Source organism: Phoenix dactylifera, chromosome 7 (assembly GCF_051530095.1).
Source record: "Phoenix dactylifera cultivar Ajwa chromosome 7, Ajwa_hap1_PhDact_Kaust_v1.1, whole genome shotgun sequence".
In the NCBI taxonomy this organism is placed as follows: domain Eukaryota; kingdom Viridiplantae; phylum Streptophyta; class Magnoliopsida; order Arecales; family Arecaceae; genus Phoenix; species Phoenix dactylifera.
In genome coordinates, this window is record NC_143196.1 from 22,049,769 (window position 1) to 22,064,661 (window position 14,893).

The following is a 14,893-nucleotide window of genomic DNA, read 5'->3' on the forward strand; positions in this document are numbered from 1 at the left end:
GGCTTGGAAGCTCCCCTCACCATCCTCGGTCCCGACGACCTCCGCGACGCCCCTAGACGCCGCTGACCTGAAATCGAGCGGTGGGGAGGATGTCGGAGACGTCCCGAAGGGGGGAGAATCCCAGAGCACGAGGGCGGCGGTGGGGGCTAGGGTTAGGGTTTCGGGCCCTCCCCTCTCTCTGTTCTCCTTCTTCGGCGAATCGGCCCTCAATACCCCGAGTTAGAGATCGTCGTCGTCGAGCCAGAGGTCGTCGTCGAGCCAGATCTCGTCGTCGTCGAGCTGCAACTCCTCGAGGTACGTTTTCTCCACCTCCGCAAGAGTCGTCGTCGTCGAGCCAGAGATCGTCGCCTTCTTCCAACCGATAGAGTCAGGCCGGTGATTGTCGGCTTCTTCCAACCGAGAGAGTAGGGCCGGCGGATTTGCAGGTTTGCGGAAGCCGGAAGGATGGGAGGAAGAGACTGTAGAGCCGGCGGATTAAACGGGTGGAGATTGGAGAAGGAGAACGGGTTCGGTGGGGACTCTGGGGACTGGGGAGTTGAGAGAAATTTTTTTTTTATTAAACAGGTTAAACGGGTCGGGTCGGGTTACCCGTTTAATAAACAGGTCAGGTTCAGATTGTAATTTTCTGACCTGTTTAATAAACAGGTCGGGTTCAGGTTTATGATTTTTTGACCTGACCTGCATCTGACCCGACCCATTTATGCCCGATCCGACCCGATTGCCACCCCTAATTCTAGGCTCTATATAGTCTAAAATGGGTTCTTGTGCTGGCCAATCAGGCACGACGAAAATAGAGCGAATTCAATATCATCATTTTTCTTCTGACCTTTCAAACCAACTAGTGACTCCAATTCAATGTCCTCTATACTCAAAAAAACACAAGAAAAAACATGACAAGGCCGCATGAACTATAATGGTCTAATCATTAGTTATCGAGCCCCAATAGACAATAAGTGGTGATATATCTCGGATCTGACCTCTGCTGACATCATCTAACTGATCAATGGCAGCTCGCTACATAATCTTCATTAAAGGTGCCATAAAGATGTTTAAAATCTTTCCAACAAGCGGTGGTTATAGCTCAACCTACCAACGTGTGCAGTTAAACTCCGTGATGTGCATGACATATAGAAGGTCATCAAGCTGTTAAAATGCATATTCTCTTTACTTGGTGATGGACGCCAACTCTCATCTTATATAAGTAGCATATAGGCACCTCCAAATATATATTTTTTTTTTGGTTATTCTCACTCTTCTCAAAGCTTCATTGTGTTTCCATAATTTTACTTGACTAAGGCATTAAAGGGTCTGGCTGAACAAATTCTGGTAATCCTTTGGTGTTTCTTCTTTGTTTTCAAGTTGAAAGCTAGCATCAAGCAAACTTCTTCATCCAAGCATATCCGACTACTCACCAATTGTCCCGCTCATTCGATGTATTCAGCTTGGATTTTGGTGGCAACAAGTAAAAATATCTTTGTCGAATCCGAGCAAGAGGATATCTAATAGAAAGGCAGTATGCTTGAACACCCAGACAGTCCTGACAACTGTGATAAGTGTTTCTTGCATAATTGGACTCTGATAACCCTCTGGTTTCTCCATTCCTCTGTCTCCTCTTACTCCTGAGCCTTGTTATGAATGCCTGATGTCCTTATCGGCTCTTCATGTTCATGGTTCAGGACTATAATTGGGTTCGAAGCGCCTAGAGGTATTGTCCAGTCTTGCAATAAGCTTGGACCGGGAAATTTCTGCACAGTTCTACGCACCAGAACCAGCGATGCTTTTTCAATAATTGCACTGACACATAATCCTCAAGTTCAACATTTATCTCCTATTTTATTTATCTGTTTCTATAATTTCAAAAGCTGCCAACACCAAAGAAGGATCTTCATTATTACAAGTGCGAAGACTTTTTTTTTTTCAGGAATCAATGAAAGTTGGTGCCAATAAAACAGGCAACTGTTACCTTTAGAGAGAAATAATTACAAGATTATGGCCCAAGAGCTGACGCATTCTCTTGGTCAAAGACTTAAAAATCATGGTTACAAGATAAAGATGAGAAAATTCTGTGATCCTTGAGACTTCTAGAAGTTGGTCCCAGGAAGCCTGGCATTCGGGACAACCCTTACACATGGCGGCTTGAAGTTCTAACGACCAAAAAATCTTTTCTTTAAGGCCCAGAACTGTCATGCATGAAGTTTCAAACTCTTCCCACGTAGCCCCATTTATAAAATTAATTACCCACTGTTATTAACTATCAACAATTCATGCCTACCGTAAAATATATGCCAAGGGGGGAAAAAAGCTACAAGGTTAAACAGAATATTTACATGCCTCATCGCTCCTGCACAGTTGTCATTCTCTTCCTGCAAATCCAGGGATCTAAGGCCGAACAATGGTAGCAGTCAAAATTCACATTGAAATTCATCAGAGTTTCCACCTTACAATCTAGGGCGGCGTATGCATTTGAGAGGATTGAAAGGGTCATGCCTATGAGAAGAAGCATGCATCTGCCTTCCATTCAAGGAGAACACTGTCTAAATACTCCAACCTTTCGATGTTCTTCAAGGACTTGGCCCAGAATCCCATTGGATTTGGGACTGATACTAGGTAGATGGAACAACTCCACCATCTGCTCCTTGAGCAAAGACGCAGCATCTTTAGTTTCACTAGACTCCATTGAGCTGGGCAAGAAGAAATGGTCACTTGGACCAATAGCTACCCTTCTAACACTCTCACTAGAGCACACTGTTGCTTCATGAAGACTGCAAACTCTGATATCTTGTTGCATGCACCTAACGTGCCCAGTGTTTCACCATTTAGTTGCCTTCTCTGAGAATAGGTTATAGTTGCTCCAACGAGCATCTCAGACACAGCATCCTTGTACTCAGTTTGGTGATACGAGTAATGCACTGAAGAAAACAAAATATAATAATGACATCTCAATTTTGCAGCATAATAGAATTGACAGAAATTGCTTACAATACATAAACGACACGATACAGTTATTTTTTATGCCAGTAATATTGTATTGCTTTCAGTTTGCTGTAACATCTACTGCTAAAATGTTAATGTTGCTCCTAAATTCACATCTAACAACTATGTTCATGAGAATGCCATTCAATTGTTTGATGCATCTCCAGTGTCTAGTCACAATAACTGCATCTTCAAAACTAATATCACTCAGGAAATTTTGTGGAATCTATTTTGTAATTGTTTTCCATGTCATATCCAACCTTTTCCTCCATCCAGTGACACATCACTATTTAAAACTTCTACAAATTAGTTTATCTGTAGTTCAGAAAAGCAAACATCGCATATGGTTCATATGGTTCCATCAATAAACAATAATACAGTCAACAAGTCCATTAAACTAATCTAAAAAATAAGAATTCTTCTCCAAAGCATATACCTATTATGGAGAATATTCACCGTTATTGCCTACTGCATCGGTACAATTTCACCCCATCTTAATCTTACATTTTCCGATATTTTCTTCTCTGTCTCGAGTCTAATCAGGCCTCTTCACATCTCTGATACATGATTAGCAATGACAAACCTGACCTCCCCCGCCCCCTCCCCCCCCAAACCTTCCCTAAATGTGTTCATTCCAAAACAAATCTTTTCAGGTTTTGTCGTGCACCCCTCCTACATGCCTTTACAGTTTACATTGTAAACCATGATAGAATATTGGCCATTTTGATGTCCTATAAAGTGTTCCTTTAGGCTCAGAAGCATGTGATAAATAAATAAGACACCTCAAGAACCTCTCAACCTCATCCAGTAGGGAATCATTTGATCATATGTCTCTTTGCCATTCTCCTCCTTAGCAAATCCAAGTACCATCTCTACATCATATAAAATTTTATAAATAAAAATAAAAATAAATGATCCTTGCACTAAACTTTATTCCTTGTATTTCCACTAAACTTGCACATTAAACTTTACATATATCTACTGACTTAGATATCGTATCATCTCATCAATAAGCAATTATTCTTTCCAAACAACATATAGAGAGCCACAGGGACACCACCAAATTATTAACAATTTCATATGCTTAGGGCTGATCCTTAGTCTAGAATGATAATGTTTAATACAATCAAAAATAACCTCTTATGACACTCTTCCTCTGTAACGCTAACCAATCTCTTTTGAAAATTGTGCTGTGTTATAAATCATATAAAAGCACCATGCTGCAATGTGAGGCAACATTTGTCTAGTGACCTCTGTAAAGGTACTTCTCTAGCATGTACAGATGATATAAAATAACATGGAAATTATAATGCCTATAGATACATGGATTTTCATCACACTTCTGCAATGTAATCTCTGCAGTAGAAAAGACAATGCATACCCAGGACATTATTAGAAGCCTAGAAGAGGAGTGGTCAATTCTGGACATCTATTAGCTACACTGCATTGTAGAAAAATTAGTTCCTAGTGAGTATGAATGGAAGTGTGGAGGGCATTAAGATTTGGACAGAAGCTTGATCTTAGTTGAACTATTCATAGTTCAATGTAACTCATGTTAAGCTTCCAAAATGAATCTTCGATGTCTATGCTTTTTCAGTAGAGTACATAAATATGTCAAAAATTGTAACTAAGTACTCGAGATATGTTTTCCTACTAGAAAGGAAACCAAAATCAATTGAAATGCAAAATAAAAAGGCTTAGCTAGTGCACATTAAGCTGCCAATTTAGTACATTTTAGTGGTCTTGTGCATCATTTTCATGTCAGCATGTGCCAAGTGTCAGGACAATATGGCAATATAATCCATAGATTCCATACTATGCTAGCAACCAGCCAGCATATGCTCTATAGAACTTGTCCCTACACCGTATACACGGCTAGGAATAAAACACAGATAAAGCTTCACATGGATTGTTCATTCTCAAGCATGTGCAGCACTCATACCAACTATTCTCTGTTAACTCCTCTTCCAAGGTATATTCTGCAATTCGGGGGAAAAAACCATCAAACATTACTAGTTGAATAACATCATGTTGGATCTAATCAAAAAGGAAAAAAATAATAATGTCATGTTGGAATGGAAAACAAAAACTAGTTATGGATGCACCTACATGATAGGAGTTGTTCCATTTCATTAGCTTGACATTGCCACCAAGCTCTTGCATATGCTGAGCAAAACTAGAGATGATTTGGTAGGGAGCAAGGTCATCATCTTCTGAATATATCTGTCCGCAGATGCAGCCTCTTACAAGCTGATATCATCCTTCAGAAGGAAAATAATATGTAAATTAAAAATATCTCGAATTTAATAAACACAACTAAAATAAGTAGTGCACATATATCTGTTCCTATAATAGCAAACAAGCTTGACAAGTACAACCAAATCCTTTAGAATCACCAATACCCCATAATCAAAACCAAAAAATGGAAGGGATAATCAATAGAGACAACCAATGCTGTTAAGATACAACTCATAAATCATAGAGTGAGTGAGATCCAATGGGATTGTGGATCAGAAGCAAGTTGTAAGATTTTTCTGATTTCTTCCAAAAATTAAAAATATAAAATAAAAACGAAAATTAAATAATGAGTTAAATGTATATAGGATAATATTAGTGGAGAACAAAAAGGCATACATGTATGAAATTTTACAAAAAAAAAGGCATACATATAAGATATCTTGTTCCCACCAACATAAGATCATTATGAAACAAACATTCTTTACAGTAATTCAAGATATTTATATATTACCTATTACGTCAATATCAAGTTAGTTAAAATGTCTTAGGAAAGAAGGATAAGATTTAATTTTAGTTTTTAAAAATATAAAATCGACCACTTACTTTTAATTCCATAAACTCCAATAGCAGGCTTACTAATTTTTACTATGCAAAATTTATGAGTCATAAGTAACTAAAGTCATATGGTCAAATAAATTATAGAAAATGGGGCCTCGCATCATTTTGTACCCAGGTCACATAACTAAGAGTCTGTCTAATTCATAATACGGATCTAGATCCTATGTTCCTAATTTGATCCCAATCCAGAAATGAGATTGGGATCGCTTAGGGCCATTTTGATCCAGATTGTAAGATCTGGATCATGAATTTTAGAATTTAACGATAATGGAGACCACCTACCACTTCAACTGCATGGACAAGTACAGTAGCAGATTAATAGGCATAAAATACTACCTCATTAATCACTGGCTCATTTAAATTTTGTGGCAACTAAGTTCCTTGCATATAGATTTCAGCAGGTTCTGTATGATATATGCAACATAGATAGTGAAGGCATGAATATATAGATCAGTTAACCTTTATATTCTTGAATTTCTTTAATATGCAGACACAACTTTCGCAACTTTATTATTTAAGAGGGAAAGACTTTTGTAGCCATTCTAATGTGTCGAGGCCTTTGTAGCCTTTGTAGCTGAACTCTCCACGTAATCATGAACTTGAACAGAGAAATTTATTAAGGCATGAGGAGTATTATTTTTGGGATTTCAAGTTTCAATAAGATAACTTAGTAGAAAAGGAAACAGGTCAATCTCATCGCCTTCCGTATGGGAAAAAATCATAATCATAAGCACAATCATCTAGCTTTTTTCCCAACTATTTGAATCGGCTTCATCAATCCTTATTCGCTGCGTATTTCTATCCAGGACCACCTCTGATGTTATTCCAAGTTTCTCCATATTCTTCCACATAATCTCTATCCATGTTAATTTAGGTCTTCCTCCTCTCTTTTTTTACAAATCTCAGCACCCACTAATGTACCTCTCCTTACAGAAGCCTTCTTAAACCTTCATTATACATGACCATACCATCTCTATCGATCTTCTATCACTTTGCTCTTAATTTGTGTAACTCTTACAGCTCCTCTCGCATATTCATTTCTTAATTTATCCTAACTAGTTTTATTACACATTCATCTTAATATTCTGATTTCTAGCACACTTAATTTGTTTTCATAGCCATACAACTATTGCTATTCTATAAAATTTTCCATTGAGCCTCTAAGCTATGTGCCTATCACATAATATTACGGATGCACTTCTCCACATCATCCAATCAGCTCTAATTTTATTACATATATCTTTATCTATCTCCTAATTATTTTATATGCTAGATCCTAAATAACATAATAGGTCACTCTGCGGAAGAGAGCATTAAAAAGGACCCTAAACCAACCATCTTTCTCCTCAAATCCCCGCCATTATGCCCCATTTTATTATTTTTTTTTCAAAAATCCATGTATTGTGCATGCTAAATGTTGGTATCAATATGTAAGAAAAAGCAATTGGCTTTGCAACTAAAAGTAAATGAGTGTACCAGACTAACTTGTCCACCGCAGTCTCCCTCAAGCAACTGGAAAAGGAATAAAAAGAACAAGAACTAGCTGACAGAAATGAAAGTTAAACATAAAGCATACTATTGAATGGTGTCCAGCATCAAAGTTTATACCTGAAGAACCATGTACATGCAACCTTTTGAACCTCCAGAAAAAGTTGCGAGTACAATAGGCAATGGCCTATACTCCAGTTCCTGTTTCCCCAGCAATGCACCAAAAAGATGAAAACAAATTATAATCCAACTAGTTGATGTCAAATTCTATTAAGACGGCATTAGGGATTCAAATGTGCAAGGTTCAGCAATCAGGAATTCACCAGGACAAACCTTCACTCAATCCAGGTCAAAAGGTACAGCTATATGATGAAAATTCTGGGAAAAGCTCATCCAAAAAGTGGACTACAATTTATTCGAAGTCCAAGAACATTTTGGGTACAGTAGGAAGCATATAATCACTAGAGTTTCTTTTGTTGCATAAAAGATAATGTATAATCACAGGACAATATGCCTTGAAAATAATCCAATGGAACCTGCTATACCACAATAATACCTTAACAAGCTCATCAAGAACACCACAGGCTAGTGATCTGGCCTTATCAGAAAAAAATCTGCATAAGTTACAAATTATGTGCTCAAAAAGTTCTGAGATATTTATTATAGACCTTCTAAAATAATAAAGATTCAATTCATAGAGTGATGCAAAGAATCACAGAGATACAGAAATTAAATGTAAATAAAAGCTCACTCAGAGCCACTTTAAGTCTGATAATCCCGTTGCTAAATATGGGGGCTTAAAATTCACACTGCAAAATCCTTGGAATTGACCCTCCATTAGCTATCGGCCTCAAAGATTCTGATCATGAATGAAATTTTCTTACATAAAAATACTTTTGTCAATATAAGGCTAAAGAAAGTTCTCTTGGAGATTATACTTAAAAGGTCGAAAAATGAAAGTATTAGACCTAATTTAGACATAACCACTTGCAGAGAATAGTTTAAAAGACAGAAAAATGTACTCAATTTCTAAAATTATTGCTCTGCAAAATTAGTAGATTTCTGTTACTCAGAAGAATCATATGTTAGAATATTTTATTTTAAAAGCTTCAACAATAATTTTACTTTTATTATATTAGCATATAACCATAATAGCCATGTCCTGACTTTCGCTAATGTAAATTATTGGCAAATAGTTGAGTTCTAGCTATTATTTATCAGGTGCAAAGATATTCTTCTATCAAATTAAATTGAAAAAACAAACAAAATTATGTTCCAATTCCATTTTCAGAGATAAGTTAACTGAACTAGAAGAAAATAAGTGTTTATTTCATTTTTTTAATGAGTCAGAAAAATTCTGTGATAAATGTAGGTGAATGACTGTTCCCCAGAGCATGTTCTTACACTGTTCTGCCAGTAAGATAGGGTCACGGCTTTTAGGTTTCATAATAGGCTTGTACTTTGCTCAGAGTTGCTTTGGCTAGGAATTCTCATAAAATGAGAAGCTTGATAGTAAGTTCAAAGCTGGTCATAAAACATTCACAAACCTTTTGGATCACAGCTTGATCTTTAAGCTGATCTCGCTTAAAATGGAAAGCGATAAGTCTTGCTGGTCTGTTGGTTAAAATCTAAGTGAAGGGATCCAGATATAGAATCGAATTTGTCTTTTTCACAAGATATTTCATCTTAAAAAGATATTTAGAAATATAACACACAAAGGGTACCATATATACTAAAAAGTGTATCTCTAGAACCATGATTTAGCTTGATAAAACTTCACTGACACTTAAATGCATTTCTACTGCAGTGTCGGTTTTGGTACACAAAATGGTTTTCTGGGAAGCACATGGACTGCAAATTTCAAATCCAGAAAAATCAAACTAAAAAAATGCACCTCTACTTAATCCAAGTTTGTATTTTGACCGAATTCACTGGTATAACTTTAGATCAACAGTATTCATGGAATATAACAACAGCATTTTATAATTATTCTATTCTACAAGCAACCCTGCACAGCATCAATTGATGGTGTAACATTCTTCTAAGTAGAACAAATTGAACTCCAAGAGAGGGCAACATATTCAATGAGCTGAACACCTTTGGAACAGATCCATAATCATGTAACAGAAGAATAAAACATCACGCTTATTGATGTAGTTCACAATAACAGTTACATATTAGTGTGGCAACCAGTGACCTTCGAGTAAAATGACTAGTCCCTTAAGCAAGCAAGCTTCCTAACATTGCACGAACGAACATAAACAAATAATATATTTTGTGGAGACTCCAAATTCAATCAAAGGCATTATTTGTGACACTTCATCCCTCTTCCCTATAAGTTATACATAATAATTTAGTATGAAAACTAAGAAAGACAAACAAAAATTGATGTATTTTGACTTGGCAACTGAGTATGACCACGTTAAAGTTTGCAACATTATTGCATTAGAACTCCATAGAGCTATGATTACACATAAAGCTCAACTATTTAATGCTTTTCTACTGTGTCAACAGATCAAACAGACACCAACAATTCAAATCTAAGAGGCAAAGGATGCGAGCAAGGGACAACCCGGAACTTAAGGAGTAGAGCTTACAGGGTGAGGAAATCTGCATGGCAGACGAGGCAGCTCCACCCGAGGGACCAGTAGATATCTATATACGGCTTCAGATCCCTCGCCTCGCTCGAGAGCCACGCGAACACCACCACTATTCCTTCCACGTCCTGCCTCCCAACCCTTCCCTCCTCCCCGAGTAGAACCGACCTCCATGTTCCCACATTCCCGGAGATTATAGAGCTAGGGACTCCAGAAATCTTAATCTCGTCGTTCAGAGGCGATTCAAGGTTCCGATGATCGAATCCGTAAAGCCTAATTTCTTCGAAAGAAAAACCCTATTATCGTCTGAGATTTCGGAAAGAGGAGAAGAGAAAAGTAGGGAGGAAAATGGGAAGAGAAGCCCCTCGCCACCATTTGGCTTCGAGGTCTAAAATAACTGGATAGCGCCCGCGCTAATTTTCGCTGGAGGCGCAGGATAAGCTTTGGCGAACGAGGTTCACCTTGGCCGTGAGGTTTAAAATAACGGCGTTATAATCCTTACTTTTTGATATTAACAACAGTCCTCCTGTGACCGGCCCAATCTTTAGACGACTGAGACGGTCGCCTAAGACCCCGGCCTAAAGAAGGCCCACCGCAGAAAAGATCTCAAAGACAAAATAAAAAGAAAAAAGGTTACCTGTGAGTTTGCCTTAGGCCGGCACTGAAGGGAAGGCCTCAGTGGTTGAATGGATCTGAGGACGGGGACGCACTGCAGAGAATCGGCAACTGATTTTTGAGATTCGCAGGTTGATGGAGGAGTGCGACTTCCACCAGGCTTCACACGTGTTCAGGAAGGTCAACGAGGCGGCCGACTAGGTGGCCTCCTATGCGGCCCACCACTCTGGTGATTTTATTTGGATTGGGAGTAGGTCTGTTGTAGGGCCATTACGTAGTATTTTATTTTCTTATTTTGTTGGCCATTTTCACACCTGCAGTATATGAGCTGTCGTTACACCAAAAAAAAAAGGGATAATTAATTTCCCACCCTCCAAAAGACCACGCTATAACAAAAAGTCCCAGTTGACCGGTCTTAAAATCTTTCATCCAATATCTTTACCAAGTTTAATTCCCGGTCCTTGAGCCCCTTTTATTTTTTTTGAAAAGGTCGAAAATTAAGTGTGTGCAGAGAAGACTTAATTGTATACAAAAAAACACTTATATGTGTAATGCACGCAGTTAAGTGTTCTCTGTATACAATTAAGTTTTTTTTTTCACACACTTAATTGTGTGATGCAGAGAATACTTAACTATGTGCAGAGTAGGAAAGAAAAAGAAGAGAACAGAAAGAAGAAGAAGAACAAAGAAGAAAAAAAAAAGGAAAGAAAAAGAAGAAAAGAAAACAAAAAGAAAGAAAAAAAAAGAAAAGGAAAGGAAAAAAAAGGAACGAAAAAGAAGAAGTTAAAAGAAAAAGAAAGAAAAGGAAAGAAAAAGAAGAAAAAGAAATCAGTTAAGTGTTCTCTGTACACATTTAAGTCTTCTCTGCACATACTTAATTTTTTTTCTTTCATTTTCTCCTTTTTTTTTTCTTTTCTTTTCTCTTTTTTTCTTCTTTTCTTGTTTCTTTTTCTTTCCTTTTCTTCTTTTTTCTTTTTTTTTCTTTTTCATTCCTTCTCTTCTTTTTCTTTCCTTTTTCTTCTTCTCTTTTTCTTTTCTTTTTTTTTTTCTTTCCTTTTCTTTCCTTTTTCTTCTTTATTTCTTTCCTTTTCATCCTTTTTCTTTTCTTTCTTTTCTTTTTTTTCCTTTTCTTCTTTTTCTTCTTCTTCTTTCCTTTCCTTTTTTATTTATAATTATTTTATTTTATTAGAATATATTATTTATTTATTTACTTGTTTATTTATATTTATTTATTTATGCATTTATTTATTTATTTATTTATTTTTCTTTTTTTTCTTTTCCTCTTTTTCTTTCTTTTTTTTTTCTTTTTCTTCTCTTCTTTCCTTCTTCTTTCTTCTTCTCCCGCGAGCCAGCGGCACCGGAAGGGGGTCGGGCTGTTGGAGGGGGCCGCGGGATGGGGCGGGGCCGCCGTCGGCGGCGGCGGAGAACACCTCTCCTCCTGCAAGGCCGGTGGCTCCAGAAAGAGGCCGGGCCGCGACAGATGCAGGAGGAGGGTGGGCCGTGGCCGCAAGAGGGGGCTCGTGAAGAGGCGGGGTCGGGGGTGGGGGCATTCATGGCGGCGCGGTTGTGGGAGGGGGCTCGAGAGGCGGCGAGCAGGAGCTGGCGGCGGCCGCGGGAGGGATATCGGGCGGGGGCGGGCCGTGGGAGGGGGCGAGGCCGCGGAAGGGGGCTTGGGAGGGGGCGAGCAGGGGCCGGCGACGGTCGCGGGAGGGGGCGAGGCCGCAGTAGGGGGCTTGGGAGGTGGCGAGCAGGGGCCGGCGACGGCCAGGCCTTTTTCTTTTCCTTTTGCTTCTGAGAACGAGAGATTAGGAGGGGAAGGGGCACGGGAGGGGGCGGGGCCGCGGGACGGGGCTCGGGAGGGAGCGAGATGGGGCCGGTGGCGGCCGCGGGAGGGAGCTCGGGCGGGGACGGGCCGTGGTCGGTGGCGGCTGCCCCTTTTTCTTCTTCTTCTTCTTCTGGGAATGGGAGATCAAAAGGGTTAGGAGCATTTTAATATTTTTAGGGGGTATTTTCGTCTCATAATAAAGTATTGAAATATGGCTGGACTGATTGTTAAACAATCAGTCAACAGGGATTAAACATTAGAGACCGGTCATTAAATGTAGCGGTGATTAATTACCCCAAAAAAAAATCCTCAAAGACAAAATGGCCTTAGGCCTCCAAATATATTGGGGCGCTCCTGACAACAAGTACCATAAATAATGATCTGAGTGTCCTGTCTATGTTGATATATAATAATAGCCAAAAATATAGCAGTAAAAAAAAAAAGATGGTATTGCCCAGAAAAAATTATATAAACAACATTTTAAGTTTGGATAAAAAAAAAAATTATCCCAATTTTTCTAAAACTTTAATTAGATGCCATAAACTAATTTGTGTTGCAATATATTTTGGTCGTTTTTGCCCATTACAAATCATTATTATGTGATGGTCACGTAATAACAAAATATTTACAAAATTTCAAAAATGTCGTTGCCACTAGTATTATTATGTAATGGTCATGTAATAATATTATTAACACAGTAATGAATAATAATACTTTAATATAATATGATAAAATAACATACACAAGTAATTCGTATTATTATAAAACATTCTAAGATAATAATATTATTATATAATTAGTAATATTATTTTATAGTAATAATATTATTATATTATAATATTTTGCAGGCTGATGAGGAGTTAGGCACTCTTTAAATTTTCTATGGTAGGCCAACTAGTTAAACCTTCATCCTACCCGGAATCTCCGATCTACACTCGACTAACAATCTCTGACTCGAGTTAATATCCTTAAGATATCCAACGTATTGACCCCATAAAACTTCTCATGCATCTTTATTGCCTTACAAAGATGCTGGAGGTTACCTTTATTCTCAGGGAAGACCAACGCCACTCCATCTATAGGCTGCAAAATAGGTTGGTTATTTTCCGACTTGCAGGTACTGGATGAACCATTCTCATCATCCAAGCAAAAAGAGAATCAACATCGATATGGGCTAGGATGGCAGTGACTCTATAGGATCGGATTTTGTTCAGATAAGAATCACACCAAGCCAAGACGTTCTCAGTCATGGCAGGCTTATGAGTGAAAGTGATAAATTGGAACTCTAAGCATGCTGGCTATAGAAGAAGATGGTTGAAGAGAATAAGCCCGGATAAATTATCAAGTGTGGATCATTAAAAGGAGGTGATAAGGGAGTTAATAGATGAACATGGGATTACTAGAGCAAGGCCGAACTGTCTGGCGAAAAAGTTGAAAGAATCATGTTCTACAAAACACAATGTTATTGCTAGACTGTTCGATAATATGGCCCATGTTTAGATCCCATTCATGTGACTAGAAAATATGTTCACAATGCCCTCATAGCTTTGGCATCCTTAAAAGACATACCAACCCTTGGAAACTAGAGTCGCGAGGAGGGAAGAAAAAGAAAAAGTTGGTCCAGCGAGCCGAACTCTCAGAAAAAAAAAATTGAAGTAAATGGAAAATGAAAGACAAGGACCGCCAAATGAGCAAGTCTTGGTAAGTATGCATGACCTCTGCTCTGATACCATGTTAAAATTACCAATTATCCCAAAAGCTTAAGTTGATAGGATGAGATAGATTTATTTATATATTTTATAATTTCTTACCGGCAAAAACTAGACGGCCATCATACTAGGCCGATCCTCAAACACAGCAATAGCCAGTTGAAGGTAGGTCTTGATGACAACTCTAGCTAAGCAAGAGCACAAAAGAAACTTACAAATCCAGACAAGTAAAAGGGCAACTTATTCTTGCTTGGAAATAAGCTGATTCTTTGATCAAAGGTGTTGATGTAACTAGTATAGCGAGCGTTTTTCTCTAAATCACAGCCAGACTCCACATCAAGGATGCTAAACTCCTTGTCAGTCAGCCTAAGGTTTAAAAGAATTCTGAGGTCCAAAAGACTAGGACTTGACATTCCATGATTCAAGTGCAACGAATTGGTCGAAGGCAACCGCAAACAAAGGGCTAAGAATGAGAAGACTATGGTCAGGAATGAGTACCTAAGGGCTAAGAAGTAAAGATTGGTTGGAAGCAGAGGGAGACCTATAAAAGGATATAACATGTAACATCCCATTAGGCTAAGAATGAGAAGACTATGGTCAGGAATGAGTACCTAAGGAGAAATAGCTTTAAGAAAACCAAGAGCGTTCGAGTTGCTCCGATCGCTACTCCACTTGCTTCACTACAGATTCTATCTCAGTAAAGGCTATGAAGGAATGGGTTGCGAATAGAAGAAGAATGAAGTTTAATTCAGAACATAGGAACGAGCAGCAATGAAATTAGATTTTTGCAAGAGGAAGAAGACGGTGGGGATAAATGAAAGAAAAAGGCT

At 38.3% G+C, this 14,893-nt stretch overlaps 1 pseudogene across 1 annotated transcript; it reads right to left on the minus strand.

The window, feature by feature from the left end:
- Positions 1–1,831: 1,831 nt before the first annotated feature.
- LOC103718678 (uncharacterized) lies at positions 1,832–10,360 on the minus strand (annotated as a pseudogene). The gene is made up of 7 exons (XR_016395832.1): positions 9,915–10,360; positions 7,874–7,931; positions 7,438–7,518; positions 7,241–7,341; positions 7,020–7,026; positions 5,079–5,223; positions 1,832–2,909 (listed from the first exon to the last, which is right to left on the minus strand). The product of XR_016395832.1 is annotated as an uncharacterized LOC103718678 (transcript).
- Positions 10,361–14,893: the final 4,533 nt, after the last annotated feature.